Raw genomic sequence first — 15,801 nt, 5'->3', positions numbered from 1 at the left:
AAGGAATACTGACCTAAATCCCTTTAAAACCTTTCATTTTCATTTATACCACACACAGCTGCAGAATGTTAAGCCAAATAGTGTAAGTGCACCTTAGCTGGCTCTAGTCAAGCATTTTTTCTCCTGAACAGGACCATAATTTTCACTGGATTGTTTCAACTCTGGAAGTTTGTGGCATTGTGTATGACATGGAGATCATAGTTCAGCAGCCTTCTCTTGTTAATACATCCCTTAAGTAAAACAACATCCTGATTTCTTGTTAGGAAATGATCCAGAAAGCTTGTTTGTCCTGGCAGTGCTTTGCATGCAAGTTAAAACTTAGCTATCCCTCTCTGCACCTTCCTGTCTCAGCAGATTCTGTATCTGTAAAGAACAATAGCCTGTCAGCTGAAACAGTCTGACAGTCTTTTCTGGAGAAATCAGACTTGAACCCACAAGCAGAATGGTTTTTTCCACAGCCCCGACTTTTATTTCTATAGTTACTTTGTCTGGTGGCTACTTTTCAGGCATGTCTTTCCTTATTAAGAACCATTAGCAATGCTTTGTCCATCCCAAAGTTAGGAGGACTGTTTCACCAATGTATATCCCAGATTCTCCACTGTGTAAGACTAACAAGGAGTAATGTTAGTGGTGCATAGGCAGACAGACAGGTAACTTATTGTCAGGTAACACATATACTCTGCTTAGAGATTAAAAACTCCAAACAACAATGATAGAAAGAGAAAATACTCATGACTTTTTGCATTTCTGTGAAACAAGGGAAGGGGGGGGGGGGGGGGGAAAGTAAGGTTTGTCCTGTATGTGGTGCTGAGTAAACCACTACTGTTCCATATCCCAGGACTGGAAGTCTACAAAGGCAGTAACAATGGATTCTAAAGTGCAGCCACAATAATGAAGCTTAAGTATTAAGGAAAACGTTCCTCCAAGAAGAACAGTGAAGATATATCATGGCTAGTTGACAGAATGCAAGGCTGAAATCTTCATCTTTGGAGGATTTAAAGAATAGGCTATGAAAATTTCTGTTAGGAATGAGAAGGAGGGAAGAAGATGCTATTAACCCAGGAAAAGGACAAAACTGAAGCAAGCTCTAAGGGTCTTTTTGCAGGATTATTTTCTGGCTGTTTCTCGGTCAGCACAGATGATACACAACCTAGAAAAACAGGTTTATTAAAGGAGATTAAAAGAAGTTGACCTGAAAGAGATCAGAAACTCCATAGGGTAAACGTCTTAGGATGTACCATAAAGAGGAGTGTTCTCATTTACCTAAGTCACAATTTAATATATCAAGGGTCTGGGCAAGTGTTTGTTGTGGGAAGCTATTCTTAGAAAAATTTAGAATATTATATGGAAGCAATAGTAATTAGAGTGCTGATGGCACATCCTAACATTAGCACTTGGTGTGCCTCTTAACTGTATTGCTTATGATAAACTGTCCTCAGCTAATTGTCTAGGTGCCCTCTAGAGCCAGTGAGGAGAGACAGATGGCTCTTGAGATGACAGAGCCCATCATTCTCAGAAATGTCAGCCTTCAGTGCCTGTTTCTCTGTTAACTGGAGAGTGAACCTGCACAAACCCTGAACATTAAAGCTGGCATGATGTAAAACAAATTTCACACATAAGGTCTTTACATTGGTGTGTTTTCTGAAAAATAAGCAATAGCTCAACTGCAAGAAAAAAAAATTATCCTTCTCCTTAACTGTATGAATCAAAATAAGTTCCTCATGGTATCCAAATGTCAGAGGTCCATACATCAGTCAGTCAACAGCAAACCACCAGATTTTACTAAAATAATTACTATAGTCCTATCCATATCTGACTTCTATTAATAAAAAACCCAAGAAATAGAGGCCAATTAGATCTCATGGTTTTTACAAATCAGAACTAATTCACAGAAATATTAAATATCAGATTTTTCAAGTTCATGAGGTTGATATAGATAACACATTCTTTGAAAGACTTGTTATTTATATTACCTGATAGTACAGTTATTAGAGTTGAGAAGGGATGCAAGATGTTGCAATTTGCAGCAACTTAGTGTGGCTAAAAATGAGCAAAAGCTAAACTTTATGACTATAGAACATCCATAGCAAAAAAATCCTAATCAAACCAAAACATTCCAAAATCTTGAAATAATCTCATGAGGAGGTTTTCTCATAAAACCAATCATCTAAACAGAAGAGTTGTGTAATGATTCTGACTTATAAACATACGAAAACTAACCTAAGCTTTCTGTGCTGTTGAGAAATGGTCTGTAATAGTGAACTTCAGCACCTTTGGTTCCAATTTTCTCTACCAATGAGTTACATAAGATTGTAGCTACAGCCAGTGCTGTAAGCTACCAACAGTAAGCTGACAGTGAATTCTCTCACCACTGCTCACAGTCCTGTCTCACAAATGCACCAGGTAATGACTTATTGGATTAAGTCAGCTGAGAGTGAAGAAGTGGTTGTGTCAGAAAGAACTGAGCAGGTATTCAGCTGAAGCTAGTATCACCAAGCTGACAGGCCAGAATGTGTTTGTTTAAAAGTACAATTGAAAAGAACTTAACACACAGCTTGCCGCTTTGTAGAATCTGGATGAAAAGATATCATACATTATATTTTGTTCTCAAGACATATGTGCTGCACTAATGATTAAAACTCATCTGGAGTTAAAAACTGTCACTACACCTTTCAAAAATCCTACTGCAACACCAAGTGTGTCTCCTGAGCAATGCCTGCAAAGTGACAAGCACTGCTGGTTCTAGGACTGTCCAGTGATTTCCTGACCCTGAAGATGCAGGTATCTGGATAGGGACAGCAGTGCAGTGGAGACTGTGGGCATATGGCCAGAGCAGCAGACGCTTCCCAATGTTTCCAAGCCAGCTAGACTCAACTGACACTTCCAGAGCCAGGCCACAGCGCAGCCTTTCATTTTCCCTATGAGCCATGTTTTGTTCAGAAAGCAGTTTCCTTGCTGCACTGTTTGAGGCCAGCCATAGGGCAGAAGTGTCAGAATGTCCTGTCTGTTGGGGTGGATAGCCTCCTTCATCACCAGCACACTAAGAGCAATGAGAAAGACCAAGGCATGTGTGCTGGGCCACTGCCAGGAGATCAGGAGAGGTACACATAGTACAGTCCAGAAACAGGACAGATTTCATGTGAATCATGCCTTTATTTCCTTCATGGTGAGGCAAAGCCTTGCTAGAATGTAAACTGATTCCCTTCCAGTAACCAATGTTTCTTAAGACTTGCTGATGAGAGCAAGTTTCTGTTGATTTGAAAGAAACCGGTAAAAAATGTGACAAGGTGACGCAAAACTTATCTCAGCATTTCATGTTGCTTTATTTTAGTTGAGAGACCTGTTTTACTCAAACATTTGGAAATAAAAAAATTGTCTTTATGGTTTTCTCTTTCTTTTCTTTTCTTTTCTTTTCTTTTCTTTTCTTTTCTTTTCTTTTCTTTTCTTTTCTTTTCTTTTCTTTTCTTTTCTTTTCTTTTCTTTTCTTTTCTTTTCTTTTCTTTTCCTTTTCTTTTCCTTTTCTTTCCTTTTTCTTTCCTTTCCTTTTTCTTTTCTTTCCTTTTTCTGTTCTTTTCTGTGGTTTCTCAAGAGAGCTGTATTGTAGAGAGAAACCAGCTAGCAAAGGGCAGAGACAGCAATCAGGAATGATTACACCATACAAAAATGTCAGTGGCATAACATGATTTAACTGTGGTGCCACAAATTATAGATGAATGTAGAGGCAGGAAAAAAAAAATCAAAACCAGAAAACACACTGTATCCTTTATATTCAAATCCCCTGAATTTTTCCAAATTCTTCCAACCAAATCCAGGCATTTACAGAAAGTAAATGCACTTCATCCCCTGAGAAATGGGTCTAGAAAGAAGTAGAAAAGCTGACTGGAGAACTCAAGATTAAGCACTCCTCCTGAAAGTTGGACAGGTCATATTTGCTAACAAGAAAAGAGCAGATTCCTACACCAAATGTGCTGATGTAAAGAGGTTGGAAGCTGTGTGTAAGAACAGAATGTTTCAAAGAACATACAGAACACTGGGGTTCAAAGGTCTGAAACAACATGACCTCTAAAATTCTGCTCCAGCCAAAAAAGAACCAAAGACCTGAAGGAGGAAAAGGGGGATGTGGAACCTTGCTCTCAGTGTTTTACTACCTGTCTTTTCTTATTGATGGACTATCAGCATGTTCTTGAGCTGAAACGCACCTGAGTGCCAAATGCACCTGAGTGCCCCCACAAACAGGGGGTATCCTGCTCCTGCATGCATTTTCTAAAGCATAGAAAGATCCTAGAGACTCTGGAGGGCCTCTGCCTTTGCTCCATAGCAAGCTTATGTAATACAGGGCAAGAGTGTTTTGAACTCTTGAGAAGAGACACCCAGAGACAACCTGCCTAGTTTGTTGTACATGATGGACAGTGTAACTGCTCTGAGAAAAAAATTCATGAAAACTTCATAATTTGGCTTTGGTCCACCTAAGAAGGAGAACTAGATAGTCATATTTTTCTTTTAAAAGTAATCCCAATCAGCTAACAACCCAACTGAAACACTAGTGAGTCCATTTGAGCTGCTCACTTTGCTCTGACTCTGCGGGAAGATTTGTTTTATGTTATTTCTGTGAGAAAAGCACAACCCTACCTGGCCATTTCACAGCCTGTGGTGGAGTGCTGAGGTGGGAGCCTGCAGCACACTTCCATAGTCACTAAGTCAAGACAAGCAAATGCTTTCTTGGCCTTCCCCTGTTTTAGTTCAGGGTTCTGTCTGGCTTCACCCTAGATTATGGCAGAAGTTTTGTTGGTTCAGATAAATGGCAGTCTTTGCCTTTGAACCCTGCTACTGTCCATCCAAACCCGTTTACTACTGCTTGAGAAAGACAAGAGTAAATTGTTTTTTAAACATTTTTGAGGACCCTGCACTAGCATGTTGCAAAGCATTTATTTTAAAGGATTAGATGATTCCTCATGATATTATTAAATAGTAGTATTGAGATCTTTTGTGTACAGACAGGGGAGGGCTGGGTGTAGCAGAAACATCAGCTCTAGAGCCTACACGTTGGGCATAGGAAAGGCTGAGAAATCTTGTTCTGAGGGTACAGCTTACTGCTGTAAGCACCTTCCTCCTACATATCCTCTCATGTGAGCAATGGCAGAGACAGATATTGCCTCCTTCAGCTTCTCCACATCTTACTGAAACCACTAAGCACAAAGTTATGTACTTGACAGAAGACTCTTCAAAGACAAGGGCTTAAAGCTCTCAGGTAAAGGATAAATCTTGGACAACTCTGATTCTTGGCAGATATTTGCCTGTTTGTCTGGTCCATTCTGTGATGCAAACAATTTTGAAATGGCAATTCTGGAATTCCCCAGAAAATGGAGAAAACAGTTCCCACTCAACTGCAGTGTACACAGAATCACTTGTAAAATACTTTGCAATCCCTCACAGTCTTCATAAAAAGCATGAACATATGTCCCTCAACAACAGGTAAGGAACATAAAAGATACTTGGGGTACAAAGCCAGACACTACAGGGAATAACTTTGTAAAAAAGCTACTGAAATTTTAAGTAATTTTAATTTAAACGAAATTTTACATGTAGTTCTCTCCATTCTGTTATGCTCTTCTTTCACTCCAGTGTTTTTTCAACTGAGTCTTTCTTTCCTCCTGAATAATCTTATTGAAAATAAAATGCATGAAATCTATGTGCAGCCTTGTCTTCAGCTAAAAAAACCCTTTGAGGTGGTTACAGAATCACATCTTATTAAAAACTGCATGAATGATTAAGACTAAAAAACTTGGCCAGCCCAACAAACTCTGCAAACAAGGGTAATGCCACCAGCCAGGAAACATGCAGTGGCCCATAAGGTGGCTATGGCAACTGTTAGATTTTTTTTAGCTCCCATGCTTTTTTTCACCACTAGAACTGCATGACATTGTGAATCTCTCCACTGATATATTAACTTGTCTCAGTCAGCAAATCCTTCAGTTTTTCCTGAGAGGTTCAGAGATGATTGTAACTGAGCCCTTTCATCAGCAGTGGGCTGTGCAACAGATAAATGGCCTAATTCTCACTTGTGCCAAAGTGCTTATGCTGATATTGCCCCTAATATAAGTGTGATGATAAAGTTCCTTACCACAGTACAACACTGTTCTCTTCTAATACAGAAATGAGCTTTACTGATACAGCTGCACTCACACTACAGCCTGCCTAAACTTAGAAGTTTTACTGGCAGAGAGACATTGCTTAAGAGTGTGGGGAAAAAACATCACACACCTCTCTGACAACAGTGCTGGCAGACACTCCGGAGGAGTCCCTAGATAGACAAAACAAGTTTCTGCAGGGTAGCTTCAGCCATCTGTGTACACTCTGCCTGCATGAGAAGCAAGGTAGTTTGAATTAGCTTCAGTCCCTTTCACTGAGGCTGACTCAAGATCTGAAGCCATGGTCATACCAGCCTAAAAGTGAATTGTCATTGAATTCCAGGAACTGGTAAGGGCAGTAACAGCAAAACAACCCTTTTTCCAGTGTACATATCTCTTCCCTGAGGAAGGAAGTGCACCGCTATAACTACTATAAATAAGGCCCGAAGAGCCTGAGTTGTATCTATTCAATTATAACAGGAAAGTTTAAATAGCCAGGCTAATCTGAGGCCACCTTCTGAGTAAAGATGACTGCATTAAGAGATGCAGTAAGAGACGCTTTAGTGCAACGTATCTAAAAGTTAAGCAGATCATATAAATATACTAAGCCACAGTGATTTATTAGGTGGTAGAAATAACACTGTTGTATGAGAGAAAGAAATTTCAGACTCAGGCAGTGTCAGGGAAGCTGACACTCAAAGAGCAAAGGGGGTTCTGAAGAATGGCAGATTTGGATGTCTCATTTGTGACTCAGAAACTGGGTAGGCTGCACAATCTTCCCTACTCCCTAATCTACAATATTCTGCCATGTACAATTTTCCTACCATTGTTTTAAGGGACTAAAATTAGTTCCACAAGTGGCTGTGGAAAACATGTATGGAAATAATGAAACTTGTATATTGTGCTCTCAGTGAAAAAAAAAAAATTAGAAACTGCTTACTTTAGATCTTGATCATCCCACTAGACTCTATGTATTTCTGCAGCAACCCCTAGATTATCCTCAAGAAATAACTTTTTTTGACCAAAGTCAGGCAATTGAGATGTCCTGTATGAAACAGCCAAAACCTTTATGTGGTGTTTCATTTAGTATTTCACCGATGCTTTTTTATCACTAGAATTTGAGCCAGTAAAGATGGCAACCTCTCAGGGCGAGGTTATGTCTTCCATCCAGATCTCCCCTGTGCTCTTACTGCCTTCTTTCCACAGCACATTCCAAACACATCACTTTCCCTCTTCCCACCCCTCTGCCTTCAGTGGCAGGCTCAAAAGGTTCTTTGTCCTGGCAGCACTCACCACTATCACTATATTATCCCTAGAGGGCTCTCGGGGCAATGAGTGCACAGACACCTCAATTAGCCAGAAGAGGCTTCATCCACTTCCTAACAAATATCTTCTTCCTTTCCATTCCACCTTTTCAGTTCCTAGGTATGTGTGAAAAATGCTAATCACTTGTTTTTTTAAAAAAATTAAAAGTTTTATAGTAATAAAATGATTATAAAAATATTAATGCAATTAGAGTAATAATAAATTGGACAATTTAAATTAGGACAATATGAGACAATAGAAACAAAGAGTTACAGATGTCCGGGTACCTTTTTCTGGGCAGCACAAGCCCAAAAAAGGACCCCTGTTAACAAAGGATTAACCCAAAAAAGGACCCCTGTTAACAAAGGATTAACCCAAAAAAGGACCCCTGTTAACAAAGGATTAACCCGTAAAAACAACAGCCTGTTGCATATTCATACACCTCATACATGATGGGTAAATTCCATTCAGATACAGAATTCTGTCTGGTCAGTGGCAGCTTCTTCCTCTGAATCCTAATAGCCCCTTTGAGGTGGGAAGAAGTTAGTTTCTTCTGAAAAGGGGCAATAAATTCTCTTTCTCTGAAAGATTTGGCTATCTCACTGCAAGTCCTTTCTTTAAAAAAAGTATGTTACATAGCATAGTTTCTATTTTAACTTTTTCTTTTTATAATCTAAAACTATATTTAACACACAACTTAAGAGAATTAATACAGCATTACTTTCTAACACAACACATATAATATTCATTTTAATATTTGTGAAAAGCCAATAAAATAGGCATTTTTCACAGTATGGCAGTCCAAGAATGGCTTGCAATACACTAGTTATTGAAAACTCCTCTACAGTTCATGAGAAAGCATCTAGATGATGCTGTCAGTGATATGATTTAGTTTTATGTAGCCCTGTGAGGATCAGGGAGATGGACTTAGTGATCCTCATAGGTGCCTTCCAACTTGAGATCTTCTATGATTCCATGAAATATAGGAGTCTAGAAATTATGCAGAAAACCTTACAGAAAACTCAGAGGCTAAAAGACTTTGTGTGCAGTCTCTTGTCACTGCTGGTAAGTGTGGATTGGGAAGAGAAATAGAGGAAGTGAATCGAGTGAATCATTGCACAATCAATCAAAAGGTGCCAGACAAGCCTTCAGGGCAAATACAAGACAGCGTGACAGATCTGTGCACACAAACCACTGCAGACACAGAATGGTTTCTGCAGTGTTTCACTGCCCACAGCCCAAGCTCCCAAAGGCAAGCTTCTCTCAGGAACAACTGTTTGACCAAGGACACAGAAGATGACCTTGTTTCAACACAGATTTCTGTGAAACTATCTGCAGCAGGGGAAAGATATGCAAGACAGAAGCCCAGGAGAAGAATGTAAAGTCAACATGTGGGTTAATTGGAGGGTGGAGTGGGTGTTAGGAAGTCCCCGGAGACTGAAGTCTGCACTTACTGCTCAATAAACACAGCAGTGCAGTGTTTTTGAATGCTCTTTTGCCAGTAAGTGTGACAACCAGGAGGCCATAGCTCAGCAGGGAGGCCGAATTTATATTCCTTTCCTTATATGTAGCTGATGGCTGTCTTGCAAATTATGGGAAATGTGGCACTTTCCTTTAAGAGCAAAAATGAAAATGGGCTTTTTGTCAGAAGAGATATACTAGAAGTCCCATTAATCTCACTTTCTTGGCACTAAAAAGCAGAGTTCAAACATCCTGCAACCTTTACTGAGAGCTAATAACTTGGCTCTCTCAGAGCTAAGAATAAAAAACGTAGAATTCTTACCAGAAAAATCAATGTGGCTCCTCCTCTTAGTTGTACCTTCCATGGAGTGCATATATTGAATGCAAAGATTTGCACACTATTTTGACACCACTCGGCAAAGTAAAAAGCAGTGGATACTGCAACTGCAGTATCTGCTGCTGAGTGAGTAGAAGGGTGTTTTCTTGTGTCCTGCAGGTTCCTAGAGCATCTCCACTGCTACTTATGTGCTTGCTCAGTTGTTGAACATTAGACATTCACACTGAGTACTTGCAAAACTGATCCAATGACATAAAAATCTTACAGTCCCACTGCTGAACTGTTCCTAATTACTTTTGCATTTACTTTCTCGACCACAAAAATATGTCAGTTAACCTTAAAAATGTATGTATGTTCGAAGTATGCAGGAAGACAAACTATACCAATAATTATTTATGATTCATATGGGATGTTTAGCTTTGCAGCATTAACACAGCACTCTTAATACACACATAATTGTTTAAAAAATAGTCACATCAAAGGATAATGATAGATGAGAACAAGAAAATGAAAATTCCAGCAACTACTTCCATAAAAATCAAGTGATTGGAGGTTCATAGGAAAAAACGTAATCATCAAAGTGATGGGAAGGTAGACTGATCAAAGCAAAAACAATACAGCCTGGAAATCTGAGCATTTTATCAATTATTCTTCAAGCCTTACTGCCAATTAAGTAAAAACAGTTTTCTGATAATCATGCATGATTTCTAATATGTTCCATGACACATGGGGTAAACATTGATTTATAACTCTGGCTTCAATTTTGCTAGCCCTTCACATAGGAAGAGGTCTGACAATCACCAGTGGGACAATGTCTTTCAATTAGGAATGGCCCAAACATGCCCAGAATATCAAATCCACCTATTAGTGTTTGTGGTGACTTGTCATTCCTGTCAGCTGGGAATAAATGCATTTGCTGAACAGTACTAATAACAGTTCAAACAAACAACAGGCTCCTCTATGAACGTACACACATTGACCATGCTCCCACCTAGGTACCAAATCACAGGTATCTACTTGCTATACAATCACACAGTTACAGAATGGTTTAGATTGGAAGAAATCTTAGAAACAGTTCTAAGCCCCCTGCCATGGGCAGGGACACCTCCCACTAGACCATATTGCCCAAAGCTCTATCCAACCTGGCCTTGAACAGTTCCAGACAGGAGGCATCCACAAACTTCTCTGGGCAGCCAGTTTCAGAGGCCTCATCACTCTCAGTAAAGAATTTTTTCCTAATAATTAGCCTAAACCTGGCTTCTCTCAGCTTAAGGCCGTTCCATCTAGTCCCATCACTACATATCCTTCTAAAAAGTCCCTCTCCAACCCTATCATAGGTACCCTTCAGGTACTGGAAGGGTGCTATATGGCCTCCCCAGAGCCTTGTCTTCCCCAGGAAAGCCCAGCTCTCTCAGCCTGTCTTCAAGAAGAGGTGCTCCAGCCCTCTGATCATCTTCTTGGCTTCCTCTGGACCAACTACAAGAGGTCCACATTCTTTCTGCACTGGGGACCCCAGAGCTGGATGCAGTGCTGCAGGTGGGTTTCACCAGAGCAGAGCAGAGGTGCAGAATCCCCTCCAACAGCTGCTGCCCACGGGGCTCTGGATGCCCACTGAACAGTTTGCTTTCTGGGCTGAGAGTGCACAGGCTCATGTGTAGCATCTTATCCCAAAGTCCTTCTTGGCAGGGTTGTTCTCAATCCTTCCCCCACGCAACATGTGTTTGGGATTACCCTGATCCCAGGGGCAGAATCTGGCACCTGGGTGTGTTGAAAGTCAGGTGGTTTGCAGCAGACCATGTCTCAAGTCTGTCTAGGTCTAAGCCTTGAACTGAAGGCAGCTACAAATATGATAAATAATCAGAAATAAAATCCGTGGCATTTATATAAAAACATTACCATCCCTGGCCCATACCCTATTCATCCTCTCCAAACTACACAATCCACCCTTTCAAAAAGATCCACTGCCTCCCTGCTGCCTGGTCCATCACGTGGGCATGCAGATTCCCATCACAGAGTCACTGGTCACGGGGTCTTTCTGAAGAAGCAGCATATGCACCTCTTCTACACTTGATCTGGATTTAAGAAGTGCTTATGGGACGGTGTAAAATCCTTTTAGTCTCCCAGCTGTCATCTATGCAGTTTGAGAGGATTGGTTATTTAGAGTCACACTCTGGAAATCACACTGTGGCACAAGATGCCAAAGCAGATCCCAGCTGCTTAGTGGGAACCATGGAACTGGACTGAGCCAGCTGGTTCTTTTCTCCAGAAGATGCACTGGGGCTGTTCAGATGGTCACAGAATAATTCCACATCTGGAATATATTTCATAAATTTGAAGGAACCAAAATTGTTTTCCCTTGCTCTTATGCCACTGTGGTAGGTTGTGTATCCTCTTTCTAGTATACACTGAACAGCTCTACCTGACTGCTCCTTTGCTTGGTTTATGTAAAAAATTATGCAAATATCTGTATCATTACCTCACCCTCCCCCTGTAATGGGGTTTTGAAGTTTCCTCCCTTTGCCAGACTTGCCTAAAAATAAAGTCATGTTGGTACAAGCTAAATTTTGAAAACTTGCCTTATTATCAGACATCTCTTTCATGTAAACACCTGTACACTTTAATGTAAATGTCAAGGAAAAACTAAACCTAACGCATAGTTCACTTGTTTTGTGTACTTTTTACTTTATTTATCTATACAAAGTTCATATTTTCTTTTTCATGTTTAAGAAATAAACATTTCCTTGTTTCTCTGCCTGCACATGAGTTACACATATGCTTGTATAACTGATTTCTTTTGTAAAAGCAATTATTTCCTCATCAAATTCAATGATTCTACTGAAATGAGGGAAAAACTATTGAAAACTGGCTTAGCAATATTTGGAAATAAATGGTCCTTTCATTATGTAAAAGCATTAGAGCATCTCCAAGGTATTCCAGATATAATAATTTATAGTAAATGAGATTATTATTGCTGGGAAAAGAAGCACTTAATGTCAGTTTTCTGTGGGAAAAACCAAAACAGACTAATCCAACAGGGGTGCTCAGAAATATGCAGCAAATATTTAAAAGCTTCGGAGATCCAAAACAACAAGGGAAAAACACATGCTGAGGAAGTAATTTGGAACAGGATGCTTCTATTCATCCTTATCATAGGGAGGTAGCCTTACTGTCCTGAAAATAAGAATAGGAGGCCTATTTTATCATTGTGTTCTCCCAGTTTACACCAACTTGTCTAAAGTAGTTCTACCAACACAATTGTGGAGTAATGCAGTGTTGAGTCAAGCCTGCATACAGGGACCTGAAATAGAAATTGTTTAGCATTGGGAAGATGTGAATTGCTGTCTGAAAATTTCACAGACCTCTGTGGCTGCTATGAGGAAAACAGAAATGTCAGAATAAATTTGGCTCAACATACTGCTATAGCAATCAGCTAGTAATGGCTCACCTTCCAAAGATAGCATTACTTCAAAATTAGTAATCAGCTATACAGCCACATAGCTGAACTGTTAAAAATCCAAAATGAACCTTGAAAATGAGAAATACGTGGATAATATTCCCTAGATATGCATTCAAGGAATGCATCAGAAGTTGATCTGTATTCCTTGCCATTTTTACTTTTAAAGTATGACAGTCTCCTTCTCCCATAGAAGCCTTCGTGCCCTGCCAAATATCTCAGCTGCAAATCTTAAGTCAAATGGGATAAAGGGATTTGGAACTGCAAGATCAGTAGTGCAAAACAATCTGTCACATGGACATTGAGGAACAGTCCCTATCCATTACAAAGTACATTCCACCTGAACTCAGTCCCATCTTGTACTTGTGCTCTCACATGCTCTGCTTTGGCTATCACAAGATGGTTCATGAGACACACTGGGGGCTCAGGATATTTATCTCAAAAAACTACAGAACTGTTATCAAGTTTCGCATATCTGATATTCATGCTTCCTTGCCACTGCTCCTCTGTCTTGCCTACTGAACCACCATAAGGAAACTTTTTTAGTTTTGATGTTTCATATGCCTGTTAATCCAGAAAAACTGATTAAAGCAAAGCACATGGAGAAATTCTGAATGGCTCCTACCAGATCTCCTTTAAAGTTTTTCTAGTGTAAAGATCAATTCTAGGATTGGCATGTAAAATGCCTCCTAGCATGACTGTTTGCAGTTTGAAGAACTTTTTGCACTTTCCATGCAATATGGGTTTGGGCTAATTAATCCTCATGAGAATGCCATCTTGAAGACAACAAAGTTAAGAGACAGAGAGATTAAAGCTAAAATGCAATGCAAACATTTGTTTACCAGCTAAATGGCCTCACTGACCTCAGGAATGTGTTTGAAAGCTACTTAGGTCCCTAACAGCTGAGTATCTTCTGCACATGCAGCCAAGTTTCTGAAGACATTTAAAGAGCCCACTGAATTTTAAATATGAAGTAGGTAGGAATTAGATGACACAAGAAACCTGACACTAAGAAATTCATGTAAGACCTCATGGTGAAGACTGTGAGCACACCAAAAGATCTTAGAAGCTCTGACCAGCATCACCTGGGACTCCACCCTTAGCCCACATCGAGGAACTCTCTGTAGGCTCAGTCTGGGGCCTCTCATTCTCTGGCTGAGCTGTGTTGTTAGCCCACCTGCCTTCTGCCCTACCTCCTAAAGGACTCTTGGGGCAATACCACGGCCTTGTTAAATCCTTTGCCTCATCCCATCTCCTGTTGCTCCTCACAAGACTCCCTGTATGGTTCCTCGACTGCTTCCCCTCTTCTGCAGGTGCAGAGCTGTGGAGGTAACATTCTGCCCAGCTGTTATGGTTGGTTTGTCTTGAAAAGTGGTCTGCTCTTGCTAGTCCTTGACACAAAAGATAGACAGATTTTATGAGTTCTTCCCCTACTAGAATGAGTGTATGTAAGTCAAAAACAAAACTAGGTGGGTTTTTTTTTAACTAGATAGTTGCACATTTCTCTTCATCGCATTTGGTCAAAATGCAATCTCAACATCTGCATTGTAAAAACAGAGAAATGCCCTATAGTTCTCTGGTACACAATGAAACTTACTAGAAGGCAGAAATTGTCCAGAATGGCATGTAATCTTATGTTAATGGTTAAATGATCAAGGTGGGTGTCACTGATAAAAAATAAGAGCTCTGTTTTGAAGACCTGTGAATTGTCTTCCCCACATGTTTGGTTGTTTGTTTTTTTTCTTTTTCCATTAAACAGATCTGATAAAAGCTTTGGAAACATGCAGGCCATTAATATATAATGAGAAAATACTGTGTTGATTGTGCAGTTGAGAAGAAAATCAAGATAGTAGGTAGAAAGTAGGGAGGAGAAGAGCTCTTAGAGAAAAACAAAATGCAAAACATGGTCAGAAAAAAGTGAAGACAGTAAGTAAATTAATAGAACCTTCCACAAATGAACAAAGTCAGGATCCAGTTTGGCAGGCGGTGGTGGTTGTGGAGATCAATGCTGTATGTCAACACTTTCTGCTCGATCCTTCACAGCATGCAGAGCAATTCCATTGAAATTCAACTAAGGAGGAAAACCACATGATTAAGAAACACGGACACAGTGACTGCAAAATATGCAAATTGTGCTGCAATTTTTAATGACATAAAAGGTGAAAAAGCTGCAGAGAAAACCTCATGGAGGGAAATTAGTTCAAACACCATTAGAAGTACATTTCAGCTGAAGGCGTGAGGGAATTCAGCTGTAGAACTTTTATTAAGCTTAACTGGTGTCACAGTGTAAAGTCCCTGTGCATCAAGTTGCTAATGTACTCTATGAAGAAAGGCTTTGTGCTTCTCTAGGTGCATTGAGGAAGTGAGTGTGTGCAGTGATTTCACTGCATTATAGGCTCTGAACACCTAAATTCTTTTTTCTTGATCATATACTAGTATTGTCAGTTTTGACCTACATGATAGCAAATGCCATTTGCAGTAGAAAAAAATAATTTGTACATTGTTAACCACTCTGAACCAGGAAATGAGCCAATTCCTTTCATTTTTTTTACTCAAGGGATTGGTTTTGCTTCTTTTCATCATGTTCATGAATTGTAGTAATGTTCTCATTATGAATATTCCACATGTGAAATAAGAGCTCAGCTGAATGCTTCAAATTAGGCCCCAGTTTGTCTAGCTAAGTTCAATATGTTGACATGTGTGCTGTGACAGCCCAGGGGGTGAGTGATTTACTGGCATCAGAAGATGCCAATGGAAAAAAATGCTCCCAAGTTAGCATTCCTTTGTATTCTCCACAACAAATTGTTGACATGATGGGGTTGTGGATTTAGAGAAAGAGACATCTGAAGCCATTTACAGGGTGAATGTACTTTGCACCTTCAATATTTATTGTTTTTCTCAGATTATGTATCAATCTTTATCCTGGCTGTCTTCTATCTTTTGTAGGAATGAAATGGCCACTGAGAAGAGGAATGAGAAAGTGTGAATGTTTGTTATACATGCATATGATATGCAGTGCTTTCAGCAAAAACATCTTCTCATTTTAAATGCTAATGTATTTCTTGTTCTTTCTGATTGAATATTTATTTTTAAAGAGATGAGAAATCAATTTTTAT

Source organism: Haemorhous mexicanus, chromosome Z, assembly GCF_027477595.1.
Source record: "Haemorhous mexicanus isolate bHaeMex1 chromosome Z, bHaeMex1.pri, whole genome shotgun sequence".
Taxonomy (NCBI): Eukaryota; Metazoa; Chordata; class Aves; order Passeriformes; family Fringillidae; genus Haemorhous; species Haemorhous mexicanus.
Note: the sequence above shows the minus strand (reverse complement) of the source record.